The sequence below is a fragment of the Ambystoma mexicanum genome, chromosome 6p, assembly GCF_040938575.1.
Source record: "Ambystoma mexicanum isolate Mex_15411 chromosome 6p, UKY_AmexF1_1, whole genome shotgun sequence".
Classification (NCBI taxonomy): Eukaryota; Metazoa; Chordata; class Amphibia; order Caudata; family Ambystomatidae; genus Ambystoma; species Ambystoma mexicanum.
In genome coordinates, this window is record NC_090935.1 from 1,436,948,486 (window position 1) to 1,436,967,085 (window position 18,600).

Sequence of the window (18,600 nt, forward strand, 5' to 3'; positions counted from 1 at the left end):
TACTAGCAATTATGGACGTAAAGTCACTCTACACAAATATTCCCCACATCTATTGCGCAGAGTCATAAGAATGCTCTTGATGATCATGACCCACATGCTGAGGCAAGTGCATAGAATTCATCTTGACTCTTTCACATTTGGTACTGACACTTATTTTCAAATGATGGGAATGGCCATGGATACCCGAATGGTGCCCCAGTATGCAAATGCATTCATGGCCCAATTAGAGATGATGTCCTTGCCCCCTGTGACTGTAGACCTTTGAGATACCAATGCTACACTGATGACAGCCTCCTTATTCTGGGCTGCTGGGGAACATGACCACCAAATACTCCACAGAAGAGTTAATGAATCCAAGCAACCATCAACCTCAAACTCTCCTACTCTCCTCAAAAAGTTAATTTCCTCCTCTCCGTCATATTAATACAAGATGACTAGCTACAGGCCACATCATATCACAAACAACCAAACCTGACAGCTATTTGAAGAGCAGAAGGTGAGTGTCCAAACAGCTTCATTTTATGGTGCGCTTCCATGGCTTTGAAAGAGAACTTTTTCAGCTTTAATCAAGAATTGTACCATCAAATTCAAGGGACAGCGATGGGGTCATCAGTGGCCCTGTCGGCAGCAAACCTGTTTGTTGAATACTTCGAGAAAAATGTCATCTATGACCTCTCCAACCCATTTATTTCCCCATCTACAGATTTGGCGAAGGTTCATAGATGACATTTTATTGATTTGGGATGGGAGTGCTTCCGAACTAGAAGCCTTCTTGAACTGGCTCAATAAACAGAATACATTTCTGAAATTTACAGCTACTAGCAGTGCTAACGAGATCAACTTTCTTGATTTAACCATCTGGGCTGATACCGGTGACAATACCTTAAAGGTAAAACCATACTACAAAGCAACAGACCGTAACTCTCTGCTCCAGTTTGACAGTTGTCACCCGAGACATACAAGAGAAAATCTCCCTGTAGGACAATTCTTTAGATTAAAGCGCAACAGTCCTGATACTAGTACGTTTGAAAACGAAGCAGCAGCCTTAGGTGCCAAATTAACAGCAAGAGGATACCCTAAAAAGATAGTAAAACAGCCTGGAAACGGGCTAGGAATAATAACAGAGAAGCTCTCTTGGAATACAGGACTAAAGCTAAAACTGAAGATCAAATAGTTTTCGTGAGTACCTTTAACCCACTTTCCAACAAGGTTAATGCCATCATTAAACGCAACTGGCACATACTGAGCGGAGGCGAATGCCCTCTTCAACGCCCATTATGTGCATTTAAAAGAGGTCCAAACATCAAAGATCTCGTGACCAGGAAGGACATCTCTGCTAAACAACCCCAAAAAACGCTCACCGAATCCTGGGGTATGAGCAAGCCCATAGGTCACATTCCTTGTGGCAATTGCAGTTGTTGTGCAAGTACCAAACGCACCAAAGAGGTAGATTTAGGTCTGAAGAGACCATGGCTGCAACGGCAACTTACGAATTGCAACTCAAAAATTGTTATTTATGTCATTTGGTGCCCGTGCCAGAAAATCTATATTGGGATGACCGAAAGGAAAGTAAAACAGAGGATTACAGAACATAAAAGTTGCATACGTAATCGCAACACAACAGCCCCAATGGTAGGCCATTTTTTGGCCATGGATCACACACCTGAGTCACTCACGTGGAGTGTACTCCTACAGTTGGATTCAACAGAACCAACATTAGTCAATAAGAAAAAACTTATCAATCAGGAACAAAGACTTATTTACCTGTGAAATTCAGTCGACACCGGCTTAAATGAATTGATCGACTGGAAGTCTTTGTAAAGAAGGTCAACTATAGGTTCCATACACTGTGAGAAATAAGGCCAATACATGCATATAAGGCATTTTTTGTTCAGACATTTTTACCATATACCAATTCCTGAATCCATCCCTTATTATAAGATCAAGTATGCTACATGAAGTGGCCAAGTGCCATATTTAAGAAATTTAGATAGTGTACAGAAACACGAGTGGCTAGGTAGACTCGCTGCTTGACTAACAACAAAGGAGTTTCAGTTTATATTATATTTGACAGCACATAATAAGTTTAAGGACTCACAATATATTATAGACATCCATTGCACTAATTCTGGCGTTTAGTCGCGAGCTAGAATCGGGTCACCACCTGCTTTTGCTACTTTCATTGCATAGCAGATTCGCATTGCCACTGCTCTACCATGGAGGCTTAGAAAGCACAAAAACGCGTATGCGTTTAGACGTACTAGTGTTTATGCTCCCTGTTTGTCACGAGAGCCAAATTTCCCACTTCCGGTAGAGCGAGGCTTTAAACTGTAGGACTGCAGAGGGAACCATTAGACCAGATCTGACGACGAATACGGAAAAATTACGCACGCAAAGAATCAGCAGCATGGAAAACTAGCTGCAAGGTAAGAAACTGCCCGTTACATTTTTCTGTGTAAAGTCAGCTCTAGTAAAACCTGAGTTGTCATCCGTATATGAACAGATTTGCATTCACCCGTTATGGGTGAATGCAGGCAGCTTTAGTTGCAGTTTCTACTAGCACACGTGTTAGTATCGTATTCATTACGAACAGCTGGTAACACTCGCGTTGACCGCATTTCATGTGAAATTAACGCACGCAGCCGGTGCAAGCATGGCTTTACAATGACTATAGGCATCTTCTCGCGCTGACCTACAATCACGGGATATCGTGTACGACGCTACTATGACAACAGCATTTCTAACACATTAAAATAATAGCCATATTCACTAGAAAATGTCCATGCGGATATGCTGTCCTGAGTTACAAATAGTGTTCATTTTTGCACTATTTCATTTTTTTCTCCAGCTTCACTAAAAAAGCTTGACACTAGAACCCACATAGCAGAATCTAACCAGCAGCTGACACTCCATGGAACATGGCCATAGAGACTTGCAGGAAAACGTGATCAAGAAGGGACTTTTCCCTACGCCCTTTCAGGTATGCGTTTTACTTGCTTTCCTAACGAATATTTAATTATTTGCACTAGTTGCATTTAAATAGACACGTTTACTGGGGCCTTTGATATTACAGTAAGCATTCCTTGACATCAGCTAAGTACGGGAGCAAGTATATAGATTGGCTTTCTGGAGTCTTACTAGACACTTTAACTGCCCATGTGTGCACCATCACTTACTGTTCTCTGAGAGCTAAGGTTCTTGTTTCATCCTCTGACTCTATTAATTATTGAGACTTGGTCTTGCCACATTCTGATGGCGATACAAGTCCTTTATTACGTACCCATGAGTATTCTTAAATCCCATTGTTGGCTAGATGCTGAGTTGAAGTAAGACCAGGCTTTTCGGTGCACCCTGGTAAACCTATGGAAAACTGTGGTCCAGGTTTCCGGCGCTACCTGTACCTTGTTCCACAGCGTAAGATCGCCTTGTCCAGACGCAACACTGGCCTGTCGTTATTTTCTCTCCCTTTCCCTTTAGGGAATCAGCGCCCTACTTAAAAGCAGCGCTCCTTACACCTCTTACTATTGTATCAGTTTGCAGTGTGCTAAGCCTCACCGAGTTAATTATAAACTAAGGTTGAGAAGTAGGCTTGACTTTGTTCTGAGCCCAACACAACCCACTTTAATGGTGTGTACATTTCTTTTTTCCCCCTCCCCTTTTTCCATAAGGTTATAGTCAATTATAACAAGAAGGAAACCCTTGAGGGCTGCAACTCCTGGCCAAACCAAGTTTCTCTATAAGGAACCGACATTATACAACTGTGTTTAATGTTATACTGTTCGTCTTTCTGAAGCAATACCCCTGAAGAATTTCCCTGCACAAGATTCACAGATTTAGGGAAAGAAACATGTCGGGACAAAGATACCGTGTGATCAAGACACGGCTGTAATAGAGCATTGATAGCTTATATTTATTAAATATTTACTGAGCAATCCAAACTTACCTAAGGATCAAGTACTAGGCAGCTAAATGTTATACGATATAGCTTTACTAGTAGCGTTGCTTGCTTTTTTCAGAATTGTCTGTAGGTTCTCAATGTGATTTTATGTAAATGTACCTTTTTGCCCATTGTGTATGTGTTGATGAATTGTGTTAGTGATAACATTTAGGTGGAGGTCGTTTGTGTTGAATCTAGTGTTACCAGTTAATTATTTAATTTATCACTTGCTTTTCTCCTTTTTCTGATTTGTGTCACCACTTGGTGTTTTGTTTTACGTAGGTAATGTATGTTAGACAATATTTTTCTACAACATTTTTAAAAAAAGGTGTACATTGCAAGCCTATTTAGGTTGTAAATGTTTTTTTAAAGAATAGACTGAAATATGGTATGATTAAAATAAATATATATATTTTCAATGGTCCAGAACTGTATTTTGGTTTGAAATGTGGAGTTGCACACCCTCTAGGGGCCATTGTGAGCATTTATCTCACTAGAAAGGGGGGAAAAGTGAGGCGCAGGATCCCTTTAGTAAATATTTTTCTAGTGTGTGTGGGGCACGGTCCCGGCCTCAATCCAAAAGAAACCCCAGTCCTCATCTAGTTGTTAAGCTATTTGAAGAGTGACAGCTTCCACCCACTTCACACAAAACATGCTAGAATATTCAGCCAGGTATTAAAATACAATTGAATATGCTCAGGCACATAGGACTCGGGTAAAATTATGCAAACTTTGAGATCAGACATCATAAAGCATGGATACAACCACAGATTAGTGGACAGCTAGATTCATATGACAACACAGATGCCCTGGAGCAACATCTGAGAATACAGAGCAAAAGAGACACACATTTGGGTGCCACTGGTAATCTCACACGATCTAGAGTTGGAAATCCTTCACAAGATTGCTAATGAACTATAGCCTATTTTACAACGTCAGATTGAAGTTTCCCCTGAGATATCCCTCCTGGCTTTCAGACAAATGCCAAACTGAAGGGGATGATTATAACTTACCAACATAGCATTTTCGGATATAATCAAGATACCCCACACAGGGTAGGATTACAAAATTATAGGGAATTTTCAATGTTCACCCAGCAATAGTGTATACTTGATTTTATCCATGAAATGCCTCGGGCAGGGCTACTGTGCACAGAAAACTGCGCAACCTCTACATAAACGCATGAACCTCCACTGTCAGAGTGTCAAGTGATGCACAAAGGAGAGCCGGTTGGTGAACATTCTCCGGAAGTTAATCATACCCTTTATGATCTCAAAATTGCTGTACTCAGGGTCTTTTTAAGACCGACAAAGCCTGGAACACCTTTGAATTCAAATGCATGCTCATGTTCAATGCACTGACAGGGGGCTTGAACAGACATTGCAGTTTCATGAGTCACTATCCGAAACTAACAGTCCCTCACTTTTTCCACCCAAAGAGTTGCAGGGATCACAACATTCAGACTTGACACTATCCATCCTTTTTTCATAGCAGTTCATGGGCATCCAACTGACACTGCACCAGCCTCTCTAAAGCAATGGCGCCTTGCCAGACTCTTCAACCCAGCCCAATCTGCCCTCAAAGGCCTTCGCCCAAAAGCTTCCCAGAGACTTGTGAGGTCCCCTGTCTAAAGTCAAACATAACTATTTCCTCGCAATTGTGATGTAACACAATCCCTATGTGGTATCTGACACAAACCTACACAAAACTACCAAACCTACCAAACCCTCCTCTCTATTTGCCTTCTAGAGGTAAAACCCTGATATGTGGGTGATTGTGCTACTACTGATCTTGCAAATGGACAGGCCTGATATAACGAATTTCAACTGGACGGCACCTACCATGACTGACACTAATGCAGCCCTTCCTGGCTTCCTGAGAGCACTCTAACAGGGTTGGGCATAGTTTCTCTATGTGTCTTCTTTCTTTCCATTCTCTTCACTTCCCCCAGAGCCTTGCTCCACTTAACTGAGTGATGGTTCAGACCTTGAAGATTGCCAGGAGGGGCTATTTAAGCTGTACTGAGGTCATGTTTTTCAAACAAAGGCTTCATTTCATCCCTGCCTGGGGAAGTGGTAAAAGACAACGAAAGCTCGCAAATAAGCAAATAAATGACTTTGTAAGTCTAATTAAGGAATCGACTTGTTTCCTTTTGAATCCGCACTCTATTTTTTTTACTTGCCTGAAGAATATCCGAGTCACGGACGGAACGCGTGGCAATTTTTCATGCAGGTATTTATTATGCATTCCGCCATGAGTTTAAATTGCAGACCCTTGAAGATTGTTTTTGGTCTGTTTTTATCATGAATTAAATAAACTGACAGCAATGGCTGTGCATTTCTTAACCTAACCCCACGAGTGCTTGTGTCATTTTTCACAACTGCCATGACTTTTCATCTACAGTCTGGTAGCCTAATGTCTTTCTATACAGAAAGAGAGAGAGAGAGAGAGAGAGAGAGAGAGAGAGAGAGAGAGGGAGAGGGAGAGCGCGAAAGGGAGGTAGAGACGTGCAAATGTTTCAGTTAACAGTGCTGTGTGTGTGGATTGTGTATGTGTGCTTGTAGTTGTACTGTGATTGTTAGTTGTAGTTTGGGGTGAAAAGTGGCACGAAAATGGCATTAAGACTGGTGTATATTATTTATGTTTAGTTTATCATCAAAGACCTTTATTTGGATTGATCATTGCAATTCTTGATTTTCTTCTTAATTTGAGATATATGGTAATGTGGTGCGTTTATTGAAAAGTATTGCATGTCTGGTATGTGTTGTGTATTACAAAAGGTATAGTTATATGATGTGGTTTCGTTTTTTAGTTATTTGTGAAGAGTTACGGATCTGAAAATGTTTTTATCTTATGTTTACTGTGAATGTAACTTTTATCTTTAATAATATGTTAAATATTAACATTGACATGTCCAATGTTTGCTGATTTAAATTTTTAAATACATTACTATTTTTAAAGAAAAATCTTAATTTGTATTTCTATACTTTTTTCAAATCTTGATTACTTACCCTTTCACAGAGCATGATGAGTTTTATAGCAACGTTAACATTGGTATTTCCAATCTTTGCAGACTTTTCTTATCAAAGATCGTTGTACGAGGGATCTACTAATAGTACAGGACTTAAAAATCCTAATTTCTGTTCTCCTAAACATCTCCCCTGAATCCATCATCTTTGAGAAAAAAGTAGTAGAAGTGTCCAAACTAGAGGCATCCTAACCGTTCTATAATCTAAGTAAAAAGGAGAGAGAACCTCTCATCCAAATAGGAGAAAATAATATCATTATAGGAAAAGCAAATAAGGTAAGTGCAGTTGTTATACTAGACAGAGAAATGTACATTATAGAATGTGAAAGAGTACCATCTGATAATTTAATTTCCAACAGAATAACTGAAGATACTTCCAAAAAACTGTTAGCTGAAATCACAGAGAAATTTGAAAAAACAAAAGTACGGGGATTCATAAGTGAAAAGGAGGGAGAATTTCTAATCCAAAGTGAGCATTGTGATGAATCCTAGAGACTCCTCACTAAACCCCAGCCTAAAGTCTCCTGCCAGGCGATTCCTGATCCTGACCTCGGGGGATCACCTGGGAGGAGGCAGGGCCCAGGGGGAGGAGAGGACTTTGTGGGATGAGACGCAGCATTGCTCTTCCTCTAGCATGTAATGGCTGGATGTAATAACCATCTCTGTGTTCATCAAGATACACATTTAAATAGGAGTGAAAACAATTACAAACTCCTAAGCCATGGGATGAATGAAGAGCCTTCCAAAATCCCAGAGACTTGTAAAGCTAAAGACCTCCTTAACACCCAAAGGTACAGTGAAAGGAAATCTGTGAATAATAACGGCTTAAAAGAAACTGCCTTCCCCATTTCAATCAGGCCTGGTGACTAATCCTTATGATATTCCTTTCAAGAATGTTGTAAAGAACAGACCTGGGTTTAAAAGTAAAAATCAAACTCGCAAAACTAACTTTGCCATTAGGGACTTCAAGTCCCATATTTCTATAAGTACTGTGACGAAGAAGAGGGCTAAAAAGGTGCAATGTTGCTAGTTTGTTTATTTGATATAGCGCAAAACCAAACCCGCAGGTAGACGGGCGCGAACATTACAAGAATACTTGAGAACTTGGTTACAGTGACACACACAAGAGTAAGAGTTGCAGGAGTGATCAGATTGTTGGTGCAGATAACTCCCACCTGATGGAGACAGAGAGGCTTAAAAGGCCCCCTCAGGTGCAGGCCATACAGAAGAGCAGAGAGAGCAAGAAGAAGCAGCAATGTGGTTTGGGCAGGCCGACCAGACAGAAGCTGGAGAGAGAAGACCCCGGGCCCACTGTTCGGCAGGTATCCATCTCTCCATCAACCAATCTCTCCATCAACTCTGGCTTCCGCCGCATCTAGATACAAATATAATCGTTAGAATGTGCCACACTCGTATGGAATTCTTGACTTTAGCTTGCATCGCATCCAGATAGAAATGTGAATGTCAACATGTATCGCACCCAGATGGAATCCCACAATTGCAAGGACAGCAATGCCAACTAACCAACCAACTAACAATTCCATCCCTCTGCATACACCTCTCAAACTCTAATCAAACACAAGCACAAGCCTAAAACGCAGAAATCCGCACAAACTTCACAACAACGCAACAACAAAACAAACCACACAGACTTGCACAACAGCACAGGACGACTACGGACCGTAAAACACCCCAAGCCCAGCCAAAGGACCCACCGGGCTGAGGCTGCCAACAGCACATCACTGCTCTCTTGCACTTTTCCAGCTTATTCCCACTAACCCACCCCCCTCTCCTCCCTTTTCAGAGCCGCCAGAGCACCAGGGGACCACTTCGGTGGTGATAGTGCGCTGTACAAATGTCCTTTAACATTAACATATCAGCTTCCGGTTTTGAGAGGGTCTGTGTCTCCCAAATCCTGAAGTGCAGAGGTTGTGCAGTGGGAAGAATGCAAGTGGGAAGCTTGCCCCCTGGTGACCTGTTCTGCAGAGGCTGCTCAGGAGGCTGTCTCCGGTGGCTGGTGTGTCTCGGAGGGCCTCGAGGCGGTCTCCAGTGGCTGCTGTACACCAGGGTGCCTCAGGAGTAAAATTAGCTCCTGTTGCAGGTGGCATGGGCGAAGGCAGACTAAGAGAAGCAGTTTGCCCGGTCACGAGGAGCCACAGAAGAAGACGTCCTGCAAGCGAAGAGGGGATCAGAAGAGCACGTCTTTGTGAGTTCACAAGATGGTAGTGACTCCTGAGCGGTCCGCACCCACCCGCGTGTTGCAAGCAGACATTCATCATGTATGACTAATAAGATCCTAGGCTTGTCAGTATTTGGTTACTTGTGCAGTTGGGAAACAAGAGTGGCAAAAAGGCTGCCGTTCTGGAAAAGGATATTCAGAATTAGAGGAGCATTAATATTAAAGAGCACCAATGGGAATTTTCTTTTCCCTGAAAAATGGTAACAAGTTTTCAATCTGCAAACTGTTGAATACTGTGGAGCTGTTGTGAACCTCTTGTCAGTTGATTGTAACACAAAAGCACTTTTTGTGAAACGCTGTTCGAGCAGGGAGGTATACCCAGATGGTAAACCTTTGAAGGAGTAGGCGTGGCATGGGAGTAAACCAGGTGGAAGTTTAACAAGTGCTACAAAGTGGTCCTGGCAGAGACAACTGATGTTGCTTGTGTTTCTGGAGACAGAGATGTGTAAAGTTATTAACAAGAAGTTGTATTTCTTTAGAACTTATCAGTTGTGGCGAATTATCCTAACTAAGACAAGTATTGTTGTTATTGAAGAACTGAGTAGTTGTCTTTTATCTAAGGAGGATAAGCCATACAATGAGAAGAGCAGTCTTCTATTTTTCCCTTGTTGAATCATTGGAGTGTTAAAACTTTCTATTAACAAATTGAAGTTGCAAAGAACTGTGTCGGAGCTTTCTGTTTACAAATTAAAGCTGCAAAGAACGGTGGTGGAACTTTGTTGCAAACCAGGATATCCTTATTTTCCTTTCTTAAACTGGGAAGCAGAATTCTGGGAAAGTGGAATTCACCCAGGTTCTAAGAAGAGAGTGTTGTTACAATATGAATTCAAGCACTACTTTTTTGAACTGCCATACATTTCCACATTTATGTATTGTGTGTATAAGTGTGAGGGACAGATATCCTTTGTTAGAGTGCTTCCGTTAGTTTATTTTAGGCAGGGATAGTAAGTATCCAACCTTCTAATTTAATAAAATGGCATTTGTTGAGAAAACTTCACAAAGTTGTCCACCTGACAATATATAATACCCTTTTTTTATATAGTCAGAAAAATAAAACACAAAATAATGGAGAAGTCCCCCTGCCGCCGGTCGGCCTTTAGTATCAGGGGTTATATCAGTATAAGTACCATTATCTAAATGCACAAACTAATATTGATGTCCGTTAGTTACTGCGATGAGTACATATCTCAGAGACACTGCAAGTGCTATACTAGCTCCAGAAGGTCTGGAATTTGGTCCAAATGAGGATTTTTTAAAATCTGTCTAGATAGAGAATCTCTATGTATATGGGCATACCACAAATTGCAACGTTATAAGTAGTGAAAGAAATGTTTAGCAAAGAAAGGATGACTATCCTGTCCCTAACCCAATTATAAGGTAGTCTATAGAGTAGCTGCTAAAAAGTAATTTTTCACTTCATGGGAAAAACATATCAGAGTGAGGGCACAGCTTTGGCTGCAGCCATGGCACACAGTTTAGATAATCTATATGTGGATATGTTCGAGAATAACAAGATTTTCACACAACAAAATCAGTTCAGAGATAATTTCAAAAATGGTTAAGAAACATTGATGGTATTATAATTATTTGGAAAGGTAGGGAAGTATCAACACAATCTTTTTTAGAATGGATTCACCCAATCAGTAACTAATAAAAAAGTGAATTAGATCTTACCATATAACGTCAGCATGGGGGACTTCAAGTGAAACCATATCATAAGACTATCATAGTCATCATGCTAAACACATGAAGGACAATGTACTCTTTGGTGGTCAATATTTAAGACTGAAAAAGAACAAAGAGGCTTACAGTGAAGAGGCCCATTTCTTAATTGAGAAATTGACGGATTGGGATATCTGTTCAAACGTAATGCTAAAAGAGCCTACAACAATAACAACAACAACAGAAAAGAACCCCTAGAATCAAATCGATCTCAGGATAAGGCAACTTTGACAGTATTTGTTAATACATTCACAAAGTAGTCTTACAAGAAACAAATAGATAATCGACAAGAATTATGTTAAAAAAACAAGATCTGATTAAAAGTTTGAATTTCCAATACTTGCATATAGGAAATCACTACCATAAAAAAATCTATTCATAAAAAAAAAAAAAGACATCCGGGCTCAAATAAAAAAAGAACCAACTACATTGGAACAATTGGGCATGAACCCTGTAGCAAGCCTTTGCCCATGAGGAAAATGTAGAGTCTGCAGTACACCAAGGACACCAAAGAGTTTTACTGTGAAAGTATGTACATTATATATGATCAGCTGTCCATGCCTTAATAAAAATATAGAGAAAAAAAACAATACAAAATACAAAACAAGAATCAAGCTGCTTAAAAAAACAAGGTTGAAAAGGCCTTGGTGGACACGAATATGAGTTTGGATGGAATATAATTAAGAATTACAGGTTAATCGGGATATGAAATCAAGCAAAAATTGGCACAGCAGGAATAGAGATTAATCTTTTGTACGCAAAGTCACATTACTGGTCTTATTGAAAACAAAGTCACACAGATGCACCAAATAAATATGAAACTATTATGTTCCTAATTTTAGGGCAGTAGCACCATCTATTCCTCCATTAATTTCTGAAAGTAAAGAGTTTAGCCCCTATGTTGCCATAATATTATTTTTGGAGTGTACAATGAAATGTACATTTTTATTTGCGCAGTTATCTTTGCTAAATTTCAGCATTTTCGGAATTCATAATATCAAAACAACATCAACTGTTCCATGAATGGTTGTAGACCAATATCTTGCTATGTAATGATTGTATTTCACAGAGTATAAATACTAGATGAGGGACATGCAACCTTTACCTCCCCAGAGTTTTCACACAATGACTCCCATAAAAACTACTCAATGAAACTTGTATTTTACATGACAAAAACACTTTAGTGACTCCCCCTCCTTGCAGTCTGAAATTCATGCTGTTAAATACAAGTTCACTCCTTAAACATGCAATTGAGGTAGTCACGCACATAGAAGAGTGCAACCTGGACATCTGCGCCCTCACTGAGTCATGGAGCCATGAGGCAGCAGGTCCATTTCTGACACTAGCCATACCAGAAGGATACTGCATGATAAAGTAAGGGGGGGGGAGTAGCCTCGATTCTCAAATCCGTTTAAAAAACGTGGGAAAGTAAGGTTGATGACATCGCAGGGACAGAACTCTCTCTAGTAAAAGTAGGTATTAGCGCAGAAACCACTCTTAATATACTGTTACGATATAGGACACCAACATCTGCTCCCAACTTCTCGACACAGTTAAGTAACTATCTCCTTTCTATTCTCAATCCTAATACCAAACTGATTCTTTTAGGAGACTTTAATCTCTGGTTGGGTAGTGAGATGGATGCCACTGCAGGGGTCATGGAGACTGATGAATTGTGAGAAGCCCAGTGAATCAAGAGCAGAGTGCCCACACACATAAAGGGACATGCTCTGGATTGGGTCACCACTCATAACCTTAATTTATCAGATTTTGAAGTTACACTATGTCCCTGGTCGCATCACTTCTATATCTACGTTCAGACCTGCATCAACCTTTTCACAAAGAAACTGACTGAGACTAAGGTATTGATACCAGTCAGAAGTCATAAGAATCTGACCCTAGAAAATCTTAGATCTTGGGCCACGACCCTGAATGCAGAAATCATTAACACAGGAAACCTAGAGAACATCACTGATTCACTTGTTAAATCTTTGAGTGCTATCACAGAGACCCTAGCTCCCATAAAGGAAAAATGCCAGATTAAACGCAGAAGCAACACCTGGTTTAATGATAACCTTAAGGAACTTAAGGCGATAAAAAGCAAATCCTTCAATGCATGGCGACAGTGTCGTGAAGCGCCCAGCCTGGATGCTTATAAAAAAGCAGCAACCACCTACAAAATGGCGATTCTCGCAGCGAAAAAAAGAATCTCTGAATAACAATCATGAATGGCACGTCGGACAGTAAAGAGTTATTTAAAATACTAAAAGAACAGGAGTTGCCAAAAGGCCCTAATCAAGACCCCATCTTAAAAAATGAGACTTTGTGTTCAAACATTCAGTCAGCCATGTTTAATAAACTGGAAAAGATTAAAGAGAACATCGAAGAGGAAAAATTATCCACCAGTGATAAAGATCTTGAAGTGATTCCCCTTACCTCCTCAAAAAAGGATGAGCAGTCTCAGTCTTTCAACTTTTCCCCTGTTTTGGAAATAGAACTTTCTAAAATCATTGCACAGCTCAAAACCACCAGTTGCCAGGTAGATCACTGCTCTGCCATGATCATTAAGGAATGTTCACCCTTACTTACCACAGCCATCAATACATTTGTTAGTACCTCTCGCTCAGAACCATGCCCCTAATGATCTTAAAAATGCCTGGATTACTACATTATTAAAAAAGCCAAACCTCTACCCGTTGACTTACACCAACTGTAGACCCATCTCTAATACACTCTTTTCTGTTGAAAATTCTGGATGTGGTTGCGTACAATCAGATCTCGCACAATTTGAATAATGCTTACATTCTTCACAAATATCAATCTGGTTTTCGCAAGAATTACAGGACAGAGACCGCCCTTTTACCTCTAAAATCCCAGCTGGTTCAGGCATTGGACAGCAGACAAACAACCCTACTTACGATTCTAGATCTCTCGGCAGCCTTTGACCTGGTGGATCATTCCATCTTGACGACCAGGTTAAGGGTGTCATGATCTCTGCTTCCAAAAGATCAGGACTTGCCCGACTCCCTTGGAAGCAGACCCATAACCCCGGTTCCGAGTGCCAGCCAGTCCCAATTGGGACCTTTTGGACCCTGTCCTGGCGCCAGTGGCACCAGGCTCATAAAGATGCCCAGTCCCAGCGCTGGAAGCGCCGGGCTCATAATGCTTGGGTGGACTTACCTGCAGCAGACCATGCTGCTTACTTACCTGCCAGTTGAGCCCCTGATCCTCTTCTGTTTGGGACTACTTTTCCTGTTGGGTGGGGCAGGAGCCACTCCCTAGGTTCAGAACACTGGAACTCTTCTGGAAAGCAAGAACTCTTTTCTCACCTAGGCGAGGCTGTGGAAGGAGACACCTAAGCACTACAGGAGGCTATTTAAACCACACCCGATGGATGAATCTTGCTTTGCGTTATTCTGCATTCTCTGCAGCAGAACGCTCATCGTGTCTTCTGCTTCTGATCCTGGGCCTAAGGGAACAAAGGCTTACCATCCTGGAATCCAGTCTTCAGCAGCACCTGTAAAGACAAAGAAAGAACAGGTTAGCACTACGGTCTTCAGTGGCAGCGCATCTCTTACCTGGTCCATCGGCTGTCACCAACGCCTCGCGCTGCATTCCGGCATCTGAAAGACAAAGGCTTACCTACTCTTCGCATGCTCCGGAGGTCTTCGCACTGCATTCCGGCATCTGAAAGACAAAAGCTTACCAGCTCTTCGCACTCTCCGGAGGCCTTCGGCGCTGCATCCCGCATCTGAAAGACAAAAGAAGGTGCGTTTAAAGACATTGGGCAACTTTATTACTCACGTGCCATTACTCCTTCCCACGCCGAATCCAGTGGGTATTCCAGCACCCTTCAGCTTCTCTAAAGCTCCGAACTTGTACCTGCAAGATAAAAGGGACAGTTAGTGCGCATCGTGAAGCAGGCTACAAGCGCTTACTTACGTGCTTCCAGGCGCTTCTATTCCTCACGCGGGTTCGATCCTCAACTCTCATCAGCCCGCCATCGCCGGAACCCTGCAAAACAAGAGATATCATTACAAAAGACTTTTAAGACATTTGAAGTGCCCAGAACTTACTGTTCGTGCAGTTAACGACGGACAGCAGTCCTCTGAGGTCAAGAGGCCTGCACCCTTATCCAGTGAAGAAACTGGTTACGGCACCCTGCCCCGAGGCAGATGGAGAGCTGGGCGTTCACTTACCTAAGGTGAGGGCGTTAACCTTTGGGGTTCTACAGGAGAAGAGAAAGGGAAGAGGAGAGAGGCACCCAATAACCCCAGTTCATTAATCCCATATTTTCTACCTGCAGACATCTTACTCTTCGAGTCAGACATACAGTGCACAGAGGTCCAGCCCAAAGAGCCAACCGTGTGTTACACATCACCTTTGAAGATACGGCATTCACCCAGTCAAGACCGGCGCCTCTGCGGGAATCAGGTGAGCGTTACAAAGGGATACGGCCCACTTCTCAGCCCAGGCTACTCAATGGGTCACTTCGTTTCTGAGCGGTAGACTGATGAGTGGCAAGTGAGATAGCAGAAGCAAATCCTGTGTCTCTGCTTTATGCTGACTTTCACCGCCTCCAGGTTATCCAGAATGGAGCAGTGAGGGCTGTGAAAAGTCTTAACCATAGGGACCATGTATCTGATGCAAGACAAAGCCTGCACTGGCTCCTTGTTCAGGCGAGGGTGCATTTTAGGATGTTACTCATCACCCATAAATGTCTCTTGGGTCATATGCCTGCATACCTGGTGGAAGCCATAGTAAAAAAGAAAAACACAGCACCAGATCCCTAAGATCCGACAATACGAATCTTTTAAAAATGACCTGCTGCAAAACTAATAAAGTCAGTAATGGAGCTTTTTATATTGCAGCCCCATTGGCATGAAATCTCTTGCCCCCCGCCCTCAGAACTACGGAGCGCACAGATGGGTTCAAGAAGAAATTGAAGACCCTTTTGTTCTGCTAATCTTGACATAGCCTTTCTTTGTGTATTATGACCCCTGATTCTCTCTCCTTTTATGTCGTCTGTCTTGTTCTGTTCCAAGTTTTTGCACCTGTAAGCCTTCGGGTACCTGGAGCGCGGTACAAATCAACAAACAAACATGATCCTCTACCATTGACCATGCTGGCTTCGGCTGATGGGAATTGTAGTCCAAAACATCTGGCAAGCCAAAGGTCGCAGACTCCTGTACTAGAAGGTCTGCAGGTCTTATTGAAAACATGACATGATTAACGTGATGACACAATCATGTGGTCTTATGTAGATACATAATGCCAGAGTGGACACAAAATAAAATGGCTCCAGCCGCATGGTTTACTTTTTACGTCAACAATTACAAAGGAGTAGGCACTGCCTTTATCGCATTAGGGACATGGATGTCATTATGAGCAAAGTTGAAAACTATTTTTTAATATAATATTTTTTATAAACAAATTCAAAAAAATAAGCACAGTGTTTTGAGACAATTCCTTTCTGTTTGATAGTTAATTGAGGGATATTTACTCCTTACATAATGATCTAAGACCGTGATTGTATAATGGAATATCAACCCTAGAAGTCCTGTTGTTCAATAAAAATCCACCTAAACAAATTTATCAGAAAAAGAAATTCAGGAATTTGAGAAGAAGGTACAGTTCCTAATTACACACAACTATATTCTTTTGATTACAAGTGTAACTGATATATTGCTCAAGGGTAACAGCTAAGCAAATGAGGTAAAATGACTCCCATTTTTTACCTATTACCTGGGTCAGAAGCACTTCCAGAGAAGTGATTTCAATCCAACAGAGAAATAAGAATGTTTTTGAATATCCAGGAGGTTAGAGTACAAGGTAAAAACCTGCAAACTGATCCCAAATGAAGAGATTGTATTCATAACAATTTTACAGAGGTTATACATTACTTAATAGCTTATATCTATTATGTCATCTATTATGTCTTTAGACATAGTGAGAATAAGTAAAAAGAAACAAGACTTCCCCTAAAGACTGTCCACCAGTCATACACACATAAGACACACATGTGCACGTAGGAAAGGAAGGCTGCCGCTGGTGGATGGGCGGAGTCATTTCTGGAGAATCACAATTTGTATTTTAATCAAAAGGGTGTGACATTGGGTACTTTGTTCATCATGTATTTCAGTAGTACTATACATAAAATGGCGGTGTAATGTGTATTTTAATTCAAGAAATGGGAAATGTGAATAATTGCATTTCTTGACACTGGACAATTGTAAAAGGGATCTCGAATCCTTAAAATGTATATTTTGCAATTACATTTTGTATTACTACAGTAAAAGTATATAACCAGAACTACTGGTATATGCTATATTATAGTAATGATGCCATCCTGTTTCTAAAGTAATTCTGTTGTGATTATCGGGATAGCAGGCAGTGGTTAATCCTGGCTGGTTCCCATTTTCATGCGATAGGAAAGTTAAATCAACATAATGCCCTGTCCTGTAGGCTGGCCGCTGACTGTCTGCTTCAGGGGCTCCTGGTGTTCAATGGTATCAGGGGATGATAGTTCTAGGACTATCTTGGCATTGAGGCCATCAGCATCTGCACGGATATGGAAATCATCTAGAATTCAGACAAAAAATGAATGGGCCTCTTCCACTATCAAGCATGCCTATTAGGAGTCTAAAATGGTGTTATTAATGTGGGACTGACCCAGCTCAGCTTGCATGGGCGCTGGCCCCACAGCTCTCACGGGATATTTGGTGTATGCTGGAGCTGGTGAGCCCTTTCAAGATAGAACCACATGTGTGACAAGGAGCCCATCCAAAGATGGTGCCCTTTTTTAGCTGGAATCTGGTTTCCTGTTCCTCACTTGCGCATCCTGATGGCTGTATCATCACATCGGGTGCTCCTTGCACTGCACCTTATTGTGTAAGAACCTTTGGAATGTACTTCATTCTGGATTCTGTTTACCTTTCTTGGATCATGCTTTCATGGGACCAGCCAGCGCCCCTTCCTGCCTCCTTCGTCTTTCTTCTCCCGGTCCCTGCTGATTTCCTTACTTCCCGCTGACTCCTAGATGACTAATTTCCTGTCTGGCCGCACCACCTTCCTACTCCAGATAGACCTTGGTGGTCTTCCCTTCATCACTCAGATTCCCTGGCTGTTAATTTATGTTGTTGCTCCTGCCTTCAGATGCTCCATCACCATCGGGAGGGTTTTTCCCTGAGACAGGTCCCTGTCTTTGGGGGTCACATGCCTGGGCACACATCAGACAGCGTGGATTCCTCAGACGGATCTTCCCAGTTAAGTCCCACTATTGACATGGACAATGGTCACAAATGCTGCTGTCAATTAGTTTGGCAAGGAAAGATAGATTTGAGATAGGCCTGTAATCGTGCACTTAATAAAGATGCTCCTGACCTATTCAGGTAAGGGGAGATGTCAAAATGTGTCATGAGGTAATTTGGGAAAGTGCTCTAGGCCTTTGATCATTACAGATCCCACCAACAGAATGGTGCCAAAGTTGGCCATTTTGATTCAACTCATGTACAGAGGAGTAAGTGGGGAGACTGATGATTCATCATCTGGCAAGAGTATGAAAGCCCTGGCTTTTTTATTTTGATTAGATAATAAAATGATGCTGGTAATTCCATCTCTGAAAGGGAACCCCGATAATCAGATTCCCCTTTCATAAGCTCCATGCCAAAGGCA

General features: G+C 41.6%; 1 protein-coding gene and 1 long non-coding RNA gene across 2 annotated transcripts in view; one reads left to right on the forward strand and one right to left on the reverse strand.

Annotated features, from left to right (window-relative positions):
- CFAP299 (cilia and flagella associated protein 299) overlaps nt 1-18,600 on the reverse strand; it is a 2,370,083-nt gene that overhangs the window by 2,268,787 nt on the left and 82,696 nt on the right. The window lies entirely within an intron of this gene.
- Nucleotides 2,317-4,366, forward strand: LOC138510474 (uncharacterized). Its single transcript, XR_011280397.1, has 3 exons — nt 2,317-2,426; nt 2,849-2,980; nt 3,669-4,366. It is a non-coding gene; the product is annotated as an uncharacterized lncRNA (long non-coding RNA).